Here is a 12,336-nt window from a genome sequence, read left to right as displayed (position 1 = left end):
GTACTCAGACATTTTATTGATGATTTTGTAATTGTTTATTTAGATGACATTCTTGTTTTCAGTAAGACATGGGAAGACCATGTAAAGCATGTAAAGTAGACTTTAGATGTTTTAAAAAGAGAAAATCTCTATGTGAAGCTGTCAAAATGTGAATTTGGCAAGACATATTTAAATTATTTGGGTCATATTGTAGGGGGTAGTGAATTGAAGATAGATCCCTCTAAGGTTGAAGTCATTGTGAACTGGCCTAAACCCAAATCTGCTATAGAGGTTAGGAGTTTCCTAGGAGTAGCGCAATACTGGAGAAAGTTTATTGCTAACTTTTCTTTGATTGTAGCTCCATTACATGCTTTAACAGGATTGAAACAGGTGTTTCAGTGGGGAGGAAAACAACATAAATCCTTCGACACCTTAAAAGAAAAAATTATTACAACACTAGTACTAGCACTGCCAGATCTTCAACATCCATTTGAGATTGAAACAGATGCCAATGACTATGCCATGTGAGTAGTGTTGATGCAACATGGTAAACCCATATGTTATCATTCTGAGACATTTACTATTGCAGTAGTTAATTATCCCACATATGATAAAGAATTGTATTCATTAGTACAAAGTGTGAAACATTGGAAACATTACCTAATGGGAAAAGAAACAATCATACATACATATCATCAACCACTTCAATATTTGCACTCACAAACTAAATTGCAGCAATCAAGACATTATAGGTGGATGGGGTTTCTACAACAATTTCATCTTTTCATCAGATATAAGAAGGGCATACACAATAAGGTTGCAGATATGTTATCAAGACCAATCATCAATGCATCTACTATAATTAAGCATAACTCAATAATGCATGAAAGTTACATTGAACAATATGCTCAAGATGTAGATTTTAAATATGTATATGCAACATTAAGTCATAGAAAGCAAGTAGAAGAATTGGATTATTATGTTAAGGACCAACTCTTATATCATTTGGGAAAGTTATGCATTCCAAAAACTGAAAGAGTTAACATAATCTGAGAAGCACATACTTCTCTCATATCAGATCATTTTGGTGTAAGTAAAACAGTTGAAAAGATTCTGTTTTTGGCCGAGAATGCATGAAACAATTTCTAGATATATTAAAGGGTGTACTATGTTTGCTACAAGCAAGCCCAGTAATAGAAAATTAGGCTTGTACACTCCACTTCCAGTTCCTTCTTGTCCTTGGGAAAGTGTTTCCATGGACTTTGTTGGGGGATCACCAAAATCTAGAAAAGGTCATGATTATTTGTATGTTATTGTGGATAGGTTCAGTAAAATGTGTATTTTGATACCTTGTAAAAGTAGGTTACAGCTAAACAAATAACAAAGTTTTTCTTTCAGAATGTATGGGTTCATTTTAGTTTACCCACTTCTATTGTATCTAATGGAGATTCTCGATTTGTTGGGATGTTTTGGTCAAGTTTATGGGAGTTGAAAAACACCAGACTGAAGAAGAGAACAAGATTTCATCGACATATAGATTGTCAGACAGAGGTGGTTAACAGGATAGTGATCCAGTTGCTCAGAGGCTATTGCAGCAACCATCCCAAGCTTTGGGATGAGCATTTGTGTTATGTGCAACATGCTTACAACCGTGCCAAGCACTCTTCTACTCAGAGATATCATTTTGAGACTTGTTTTGGTTTTATACCAAATTCTCCCTGGATTTTGTCTTTGGTAAAGACATAGCAGTTGATGGACACAGTGATGTGGACAAAGCAACCAAGTTCATTGAACAAATCCAAGAAATTCACCAACAGTGCAGGAACAGCTGGAAAGAAGTCAGGCCAAGTACAAGGCAAGGCATGACAAGCATCGAGTTGAGCATAGTTTCCAAGTTGGTGATTAAGTTTCGCTGTACATCAGCAAAGACAGAATGCAAGTTGAAGGTAAGAAGCTAAAACCAATAAGGTATGGACTTTCCAAGATACTTGATAAAATTGGTGAAAATGCTTTTCGCCTTGATTTGCCAGCTTATATACAGATCTATTCAGTCGTTAATGCAGAAAACTTGAGATTGTATGAACCTTCATTGATTGAAGATCCTAAAGAGAAAATTCAGTTGCCTTCTATTGAGGATCTATTGCCTGAATATCTCAATGAATTACAAGAAGATACATTTTTGGATAGGAAAGTGAGAACTATGCGTCAAGGGGAGGTTGAGTACCTGAGAATGGGGCTCAAAGGTTCAAATCCAAGCTAAGCACAATGGATAGAAGTTAAAAAAGTGAGGGATCTATATCCTCACTTGATCGATGCCTAAAAACCAACTTTTGGTTGTCCAAAAGCTTTTCAGTGGAAAGGCGTGATCCAAAATGGATCCTAAAAAACCTCTAAGTCTTCATATACATAACTATCGGAAACACTATAGCATGGGAAAAACATTAAGGAATGGTGAAAAATAGAGTAAAGAAAAGGTTCAAAAAGGATGCATAGGAGTCGTCGGATTGGACTGATCAATGGTTTAGATCTAATCAAAATATCAAAATCAGGAGAAGTCGACAGAATACATCAGAGACAACCCTATGGAAATCGTGATGGCGATCAGTGCGATTTAATGATGACCGTTGATCAAGCGCACAAATCAATGACCCAGATCAAAGCACAATATCGCATCGCTAAAACACAAAGGGAAGACTTATCGGAGGCCTGAAGACCATGTGATATGAAATTATGATATATTGCATCGCAATATCGCATCACAGCCATATAAAGGAGCAGGACCGATACAATATGTGACTTGTTATAAGTCAGACCCAATGGGGTTTATGGATGTGAATTAATATAGTTTGAGTTCCAGTAAAAAGGGTTTTTCTATGTATTTACGCATTTCCTTTATAAAACCGAAATACAAAGGAAACGCGCCCAAAGCAATAAAACTGGACCCAAAAGGTTTATAAAAGCAGCACTATATTATTTAAGTTCCATGGAAAGTAATATTTCGGGCAGGCCTTAGGCGGTAAGTGGTATTGGATGGGCTCCGCCCGATACCATACGCTGGCCGACACGTGGCTTCGCACTAGATAGAGAAAATCGCCTTTTTAGCAGGTAATCTTCATACACATAAGCCGATCGAAATGATTATTAACCATTGGATCAAAGATCACACAAATCAATGGTGGACTTTTGATAGCGACCAAAGGTGGACTCGATAGGATTATAAGGTGGATTTAATATTATTTGAAGTCCGATAGAAAGCATTTTGTTAGATTTTTCAATTTTTCTGTGTATTTCTTTATGTAAACAAAGAATTGACTTTTTGGGGATTTCAATCGTGCCGGTGGTCCTTTCCATTTAAAAATAAGTGGCCACCATACCTAAAGGCATTTTACAATGATTGTTTAACGCTCAAAGGGGATTTGAACAAAAAGAGTTCGGGAGCCAGAGAGCCCAAAAGGGGAGACAAATAGATAAGTGTCGATAGGCTTAAAAGCCACTCAATGTCAAACACAAAGGGGAGGTAGTTGCTGAGACAGAGAGAAATTAGAAGGTAGAGAGCAAGAGGGAGAGTCTGTGTACTCCTGTAGACTTGAGGATTTCAAGTAAATCCCTATTGTTTTGTCATTGTTGTGTTGAGACTTGATTTGAGCTCACACTTGTAATAATATGCTCTTGAACACATAATAGAGATGTCACCACTCAAAGCTGGACTAGGATACGTAGCCAGGAAGTCTGGTGAACTCCTTGATTATTTCTTGTGCTGATGTGTGTGCCTGTTATGTTTTTCTAACTACTCATTGTCTATATTATTCGCAATATTTGTGATCCGTTGCACTAAGAAATATAGGCATTCTTGCACATGAGTCTGTAATATCTTAATATTGTTTTAAGATCTCATTTACAGATCAACTCCCAATAAGAAACCCCAACTTTAGGAAAAATCCTAACACTAGAAAAAATACTATACCAGATGAGCATATTAGACCTCACTTCTAGGAAAACTATGCTGACGGTTCACAAAACCATGAAAAAGAGGAAGACACCTAGATAAACATATTAGGGATTAAAAATGAAGATGTTGCTTTTCTTACTCAGGAAGAATAGGAAATGTACATGTTACAACAATTGAAGTTAGAATCTGGGAAGTCCTTTGACTACAAAAAAAGGCTATGAGTCTACTATCTATGAAGTTCACAAACAATATGGCCTTAGAAGCAAAAAGAATATTGAAATTCCCACTAAGAAATCAATGCAAACCCAAACTAAAAGGATAATAGAAGCTACTGTGACCAAATTTCTACAAATTCTACCTAGAGGAACTCAGGATACTTCCAACCAAAAAATTGTAGATATAACTTCAACTCAAACTTTTACTCAAACTATCCCAAATAAGAGAAATCAAAACAAAACTGCTGAAACACACACTAAATTGCCAAATGCTGAAAAAGAAGATAAAGGTACACAAACCACATTTTATAAGGAAGATCTCATATAATCAGGAAAAACTCAATTGCCATTCAACACTAAGGCTGAGATAGCCAAGTTGAAAATATCAGTTCCTTTGACAAAGTTGGTGAAAATGAATCATACAGAGAAAAAATCACTGAAACACTAAACATAGGTGAAGGAGAAGATGTTGCAAACCTTAATGATGATCAACCTGAGTTATTGTTTGGTCTAGAAGTAAATGGAAAGCATCAACAAGGGGGTATCCCTTCGATCTACATTAGCTTAAATGTTGATGATAAAATCTTACATAATTCTATGCTAGATTCAAGGGCATCCCATAACTTAATGCCTAAAGCAATCATGAAGAGATTGAACATAGATATCACCAGACCATACAAGGACCTATTTTCCCTTGATTCTAGCCAAGCCAAATGCCTTGGCCTGATTAAAGATTTGTGCATGACTCTAGTCCAGTGCCCAACAAAGAGTATTGTAATGGACATAGTAGTTGTTGATTTCCCACCTAAGTATGGAATGTTATTATCTTGCTCATGGGGAGAAAAATTGCAGGGATCTCTACAATTAGACATGCCATATGCCACCATCCCTATTTTTTGTCAAAAAAGGAAACTTTACAGAGAAACATTGATGAAATACATGGTAAGTAGTGCAGAGAAACCACATAATTACCCCGTATACTCCATGCATTCTGATATGGACTCTGTTACACAAAAATATCGCTATCATGATTATTTGCAGTCAGTATGGGTCTATCATTACTTGTATTGTCCTCCTAAGCAAGTCTCAGACCTCAGATCTTCAAATCAAGCTTTGGAAATGAGAGAAAGACATTAAAAATCAATGTAACTCTGGTTCCGCACTTTCTCTCGTGGTCACCTGCGGTCCCGCACCTTCTGTGTACAAAAGTTGCGTACCTACCTGCTCTGTCCCTAACGGTGTAGGTGCGGACCCCTGTGAAAGTCAAAAGGCGCAAGTTTTATCTTAAAAAACTCACTTTGGGTTAATTCTAGAGGTTTCTAGAAGGAATTTTGACGTGGATTGTTCGCTCTGAGGTGGTTCATGCATCCCAAAAGAGAAGGAGCTAATCCCTTGATGAGAGGAGTTATCCCTTTGAAGGAGGGCTTTATCCCTTTGAAGGAGGACCTAGTAACCTCCCTCCATTACACTATAAATACAGGCATTGGGATGGTTGCTGGAGAGGTTAGAAGCTGAACATTTTTTAGGGTAAATGCTGGTGAAATCAAGACTTCCTAGTTAAGCCTAAAGAGGAGAGATCACATACCTTTTTGGTTTCATTGGAGAGTGAGTGAAACTTGTCAAAGTAGAGGAGACTTCTTGCTGGACCCTGGGAGGAGCTTGTACAACGTCAAGGCAAAGGTTGTAAGGTTCTTCTTCTTTTGAATTAATACAATCAAACTCATTTTTCTCAACAAGTATCTTATGTTATTTGTTTCATGGACTCCTTGACTTTCATGTTAAATATGTTTTATGCAATTGGCTTTTCAGGTGCTATTTAATTTGTTTGCCTTGTTTGTGTTTGCAGATCCGCGAAAAGGAGCTCATTTGGATCGAAGGAGCGAGGGCATCCACAAGCTAGCGTTGGACCTAAGGTAGGCCCTAAAAACACTTGTTTGCTATTGTTTATTAAACAATATTTAGAGAAAGATAGTGTCTAGTTGGTTTGCTTGTCATTAGGTCTTCTTTAGATTCTAGGAAGGTCTATCTTGTCCGCAAGATCGACTTATTCTGTGTGACAAAATGGAAACTCCACTGGGGACTTGATTATTTTCCTTGTTCCCAGGTCAAAGTCGTAGGCCCAGCCAAGTAGGTGAGCAGAGTAGGGCAAGTGGGCGAGCAAGGCCAAGCCAAGTGGGTGAGCAGGAGTGTAGCTGGTCAAGTCCTTCCTGTCCAGTCCTGTTGTTTGTTGGCCTGTTGGAAGTTATACTTTGACCTGAGAAACTATATTTTTGTTTCTGTTTTTGGCTTGATGATTGTGGGATTGGGTGACTTTAGTCAATCTTGAGTTAGTTTTTATTTTTCATAGTTTTGGGAGAAGTAAGCACCCTCTGAGTTAAGCACAGTGCGTACCTATACGCGCTTTTGCTTTGTGCACAGAGCGTGAACGCACCTGTGTAAACAGGTTGCCTGCGTACCCTGTCAAAGTTTTGAGAAATTTTAAATTTTTCTCTTTTTTATCAGTTTAGAATTTGTTTATAGGTTTTAGCCATTGCCCAGACCTGCGTGTACCCTGTCAAAAACTTTCCTTGGATTGATTTCATTAGTGTTAGGGTTTTAGGTGAAATTCCTAGGAGTTTTGCTTGTTGGGTTTGTTTTTCGTTTTGGTTGTGTAGTGGCTCTGAGCTTAGAGGCTGTAGGGACTTCAGATCACCTTAGTGTCTACCAGCCTTCTTATGAGTCTGACCATGTATGAAATCTCCCCTTGTTGAGGAATCCGCTTTGTATTTTCTCATTTCAAAACTTCGAAAAGCTTGTGTTTGAGAGTTTGGATTTTCATTTTCAAAAAGAAAACGAAATTGGTTGTTCTTGACTGATTTGTGATTCTGCATAAATTAGTCCTTAGCTTGCATCTAGCTGAGTAAAACATCCTTAAAAAAGACTTTTAGTAGGCTTTGACTTCAAATAGGTTTTTATAGTTTGTAGCTCTCAAAGTTAGTCATTTTCATTAGTTTTGAGTGTTTTATTTACAAAATATAAAAATCTCTTTTGAGAAAAAGTTTGTTTTTTGTAGTGATTGAGTGCTTTGAAACGAAAAGGGGAAATTTTTGTGAAATAATTAGTTGTCTTGTTTTGAGTGCTTTGGAAAGGAAAAGCTCTTCTTTTAATTTTTTAAATTGAGAAAGATTTGTGTTTACAAAGTATTTGCATTCTCAAACTCTTTCTTAGTTTTAGAAGTTCATCGAAGAGAAAAAGATTGTTTAGATCATCTTAGGTGCATTTTTAGTGATTTTGAGTCGAGTCTTCATACCACGAGTTTCATCTCCGCACCTTTGGACTTAAACAAAAAACCACTAAAATTAATGCTTAAAGTAAAATTCACCTAGTAACATTTTTATTTCTAGGGCTTTGATACACCAACTCAGCTTAGGCTAGTGTCTTGGAGTAGGAGAGTAATTAACTCTCCAAGACAGTAAAAACAAACAAGTAGTTGTATCTTGTGGTAGGGAAGAAATCCAATTGTTGCATTTATGCTCTGGGAAAGCTCCTCTTAAAGGAGAAGCATGAGATCGTGTCCGAACCAGTGTGGGAATCAATCCTTCCTCATTGGGAATGACGCCAGATATTCACGTATTAAAAACGGTAAACCTCGGATTAACCATTGTCGAGGAGCCTGGGGTCACTTGTTGGTAAACCTTGGATTATGTCAAGGAGCCTTCAAGGGGATTGAGCTTGCTACTCTGCCCTTGCGTGCGTATTGGATCGTAGACTGTTCCCCCAGGTGTATTTGTCTCAGTTGGTAACCTTAGTGGCCATATTCTTTAGGACTCTTCCTGAGGTGACAGTGGTGGGAAGATCCCACTGTACCTGGAGCAGACGTCGGCTAGACTCACTTGGATTTTCTCGGGGGTTCACTTCACTCCAGACGGTTAAGTGGAGGAACTTGTGCCAGTCTATTCATTAAGCAGGTTGCCGGGGTAACTGTTCCAACTGCCATTTCTGTACTGAACTCTGCGACGTTGGATTTCATCACCAACTAGTGTTTTCGGTCCGGAAAGTTACTGTTTGTGTGTGTTTGATCTCCTAGATCCTTTAGGCGTGTGATTCAAATTTGTTTGGTTCTTTAGAGACCTTAGGTGCTTTTCATTCAGATTTTACTTTGTTTGCGTGTGAAGTAGTTAAAAGTCTTTAACTGTGGCTGAATTACCAAGACAGTCCCGTAGACTTCGGGGCCAGTCTCCTGAGATTATAAACGTGGCTGAGTTACTGAGGAAGTCCCGTAGACTTCGGGGCCAACCTCCTGAGGAAGTACCAAGCCAACTTGAAGGCTTAAAAGTCCTCGTAACTCCTAGAGACAGTAGAGTTGGATCACCGGAAGAAGGAGAATTTTCTTTGATAGTACATCCTGATTTTCAAACGCCAGTAGCAGAATATAATCCACAGTCAGTGTCTGTCTCCGAAATCGCTGGTAGTTTTTCATCTACTAGTGGTATAGGTGAAGAACCCAAAATATCCGAGCCTGAAAGTGAATTTGTTGCTACTCCAACATCGGGGTTTGTTTCTCCAACTTTTAGTGGTCCTGGTTTACCTAGGGTAGAAAGAGTCATCACTCAAGATCTTCCTTCTGGACTTATTTCTATTGAAGAACTTGCTCCGGAAGAAGAAGAAGTAGGCATCCCTATCCCTGAAAATCAACCTGTCATTGAACTAAGGGAGCGTGAATCAATATTTTACAGTCCACCTAGGAGTAGTTCTTGGTATCTTTCTTTGACTAATTATTTAGAAAACTCAGGGTTAAGTTTTTCACCACCTCGTGCTCCTTATCACTCAACACCTAGAGGTTTTTATACTCCCATAAATATGTCAGGACAGTCGTCCATGTTTACTCAATCGCCCGAATCCTTTTTGTACGGTGGTCCATCTGTTCCCTCTAGGTATCAGTCTCTTTCTGGTACTTTTCTGGGAGCATCTCCTCAACCCATTGAGCAAGGGTTATTAACTGGAAGCAATGGTAATAAACCATTGAGCGTAGAAGACATTCTTATAATGTCAGGTTCTATTCCCAATCCTCAACCTCAAGGTGGCCAGTTACTGCCTGGGGGGCAGCCTCAATTAACACGTGGGGGGCAACCTCAAGGTACACAATTTTCATCTGGGGGGCAACCTCAAGGACAGTACATACCTACGAGACAGTACGTTCCTCAAGGTCAACCCCAGACTCAATATGTACCCCAAGGTCAACCCCAGTATCTATTTATACCTCAAGGTCAACCCCAGTATCAGTATGTGCCTCAAGGGTATCAACCCCAAGGTCAATACTCGAACCAAGGTTTCCAACCACCACAAGGTCAAACATTTGTTCAAGGAACGGGAAATGTACCTTTCAATTATCAATCCTACCCTCAACCCGGTTATGGTCCTCAATATTCTCAACCAGTTATGGGTCAGTACCCCAGAATGAATATAGTGTGGGATCCATCGTAAACCCAACAGGTGTTGCAGCCAAGTGTACAGTTGTCATCTCAAACTGGACAACCCTTAGTTTCTGGTACATCCCAGCAACCGGTCCAGTCTAACATTCAAACTTCTATACCTTCGGTAGTTTCTCAGCCTGGGCCTAGTACACCTCGTACTCCGCCTCAAACGACTGCTACAACTACCGCTACATCTGTTCAATCTACCCCACCTACTTCTGGAGTATCGACAGCTCCAGTTTCTACTGTTCCCGTATCTACTCCTCATACATCTTTACCACCGTCTGGATCTACGATTCAGACTTCGGTTCAGATGCCTGTAGGACAACCTGGTTTAAGTACGGTTGTCACAAGTCAACCACAATTCACCTATCAACCGTACAAGGGACAGTAGCAATTTGGTCCTTCTGTCCAGCAGCCAGTTTATCAGTATCAACCGTATCCTGGGTACACTTATCAACAACCTCAACAACCCCAGTACGGTCCGGTTAATCCTAGTTTTCCGGGAGGATACAATATCCCGAATGCGATTCCTATTCCTAGTTATCTTGGATATCCTCCTCCTAGGGCTGGTCTCATGACCCAGAGGTTTAGGGATCCTAATCGGCAGTTACCGTTTATCGCAACTTTGGACTTACCTGACTTGTCGCGCCTAACGAACGATCCCATTAATTATCTTCCGTTTTGGCCGCCAATGCCGAATAAGTTGCCCAGTGACATTCCCAAGTTCGAAGGTAAATCAGGAGAGGACCCGTCGAACCATGTGATGACTTACCACCTCTGGTGTGCGTCTAACTCCATCACAGATGATTCGACCCATCTTAGACTTTTCCAGCGCACTCTAATTGGTCTCGCAGCCAAGTGGTACATTGAGTTACCGCGAGGCACTTTTTATAATTTTAGTCAGTTAGCTACCTCATTTTTAACTCATTTCCAGTTGCCAGTCCGATATGACAATGGCACGGAATTGTTAACTTCGCTAAAACAATCGACATCCACGTACATTTCAGATCATATTCATGAGTGGAGACGTCAACGTCGTTTAGTGAAGGTATTTATTCTGGATCAGATCTTGGCTGAGTGGTTTGTAAAATCTTTGTTGCCAAAGATCACTGAAGATGTTGCTAAAGCCGGAGTGGTTACTGAGGAGCAAGTCATTGCTCAAGCACAGTACCTTGACTTGGTCTATACTCAGTCAGGTATGTTACACGAAAAAATCTCCAATCTTCCGAAGTCAAATCAAATCGCTGCAGCTCCTTCGGGATCTCATGCCACTGACGGTATGATTGGTACGGTTAACACTAAAAGTAAGAAGAAGTCTTCCAAGAATTCTTCTCCTATCATAACCTTGCCTGATTCCCCAACAGGAGATTCTTCTGCAGAGATTTTTGCCGATATTCACGTTGTAGAGTCATCTACAGCCAAATCAAAATCCGGTGGGAAGAAGAAAGGAAAGAAGAAGAATAAAATGGACAAAAGTTCAAAGGAGAAACCTGAAAAGGCGGAATCCAATGACGAAAAACACAAATCTCGTTATCCTTGTCTCATTTGTGACGATGAACATTTTACAAGAGACTGCCCTCATCGTGCAGAGGTTGCAAAAATTGTCAAGGGTTCCCAAACTCCTGCTGTTTTGAAGGACCCTTTTCCGGCTCAAGACAGCAAGATGATAGGTTCATCCTCGAGTGCCAATGAAGAACCCATACTGATGATGTCCCATGTTAGGATTGTGACCCGATCGCAAGATTATGGTAGTAAGAGTCCTGTTGATGGTAAAGAAGCAGAATCTTCTCATTCTAATCCATCAACCTCAGCTCCCGGTTCCGATCCACTACAGATCAAGAAACCTAATCCAGACTTGGTAATCAAACCGCCCACCAAGGGTATACTTCGAAAGTCAGCTTTCAATTCACATGCGAGAGCGGCTCAGAATTATAACATTGTTGAGGATTTAGCTGTTTCACCCTCAGCAATGTCGTCTTTGGAAGTGCTGCAATCATGCCCAGCACAACGTAAATTAATTTTGTCGGCTATAGGAGCTGTTGATGTTCAGGACCCGAACCTAATAATTTTCGATCTAGAAAATAGTACGCCGCGTTTGCCTCATCAAATGGCTTTCCAGATTCCAGTGATAGTCTAAAACAGGCCTATTCATCGGACTGTAATTGATGAGGGAGCCTCAACGTGTATTATGTCGATACAGTGTTGGAGATCACTTGGTTCTCCTTCACTAAATCAATCCCTGACGATTCTAAAGGCCTTTGATGGCCGTGGGTTTCATCCTTTCGGCATTCTACAGGATTTGCCTATAGGGGTTGAAGGAAAAACCGTTAGTCTAGATGTGGAGGTGGTTGATGCCCCTCTAGACTACAACCTTCTCTTGGGTCGAAGTTGGTCTTACGCTATGACAGCGGTCGTTTCATCGGTCTTTCGAGTAATAAAGTTTCCACATAATGGAAAGATTGTAACAATAGACCAGCTGGCTTACTTTTCATCCGACCCAGCCTCTTCGAAGAGTATTCAGCATGTTGGTAAAATGACTATCCCATATAAGGATGTTGGAGTAGGATTAGTTAAAGATGCCGGTTTACTGGGAACTTTTCCTTTTACTCCAATCAACACATCATCTTCATTTGCAACCATTCATATGATTACATTAGACACCATTATGTATGATGATCCTTGGATCATCCCTTCTGAATCTGAGATAGAATCATTTGGTAATTCCATGCCTTTGAGT

The sequence above is a fragment of the Pinus tabuliformis genome, chromosome 1_2, assembly GCF_031772625.1.
Source record: "Pinus tabuliformis cultivar Carrire ecotype Pingquan chromosome 1_2, CPIR1, whole genome shotgun sequence".
Lineage (NCBI taxonomy): Eukaryota > Viridiplantae > Streptophyta > Pinopsida > Pinales > Pinaceae > Pinus > Pinus tabuliformis.
The sequence above is the reverse complement of the archived record's forward strand: the minus strand, read 5'-3'. Positions refer to the sequence as shown.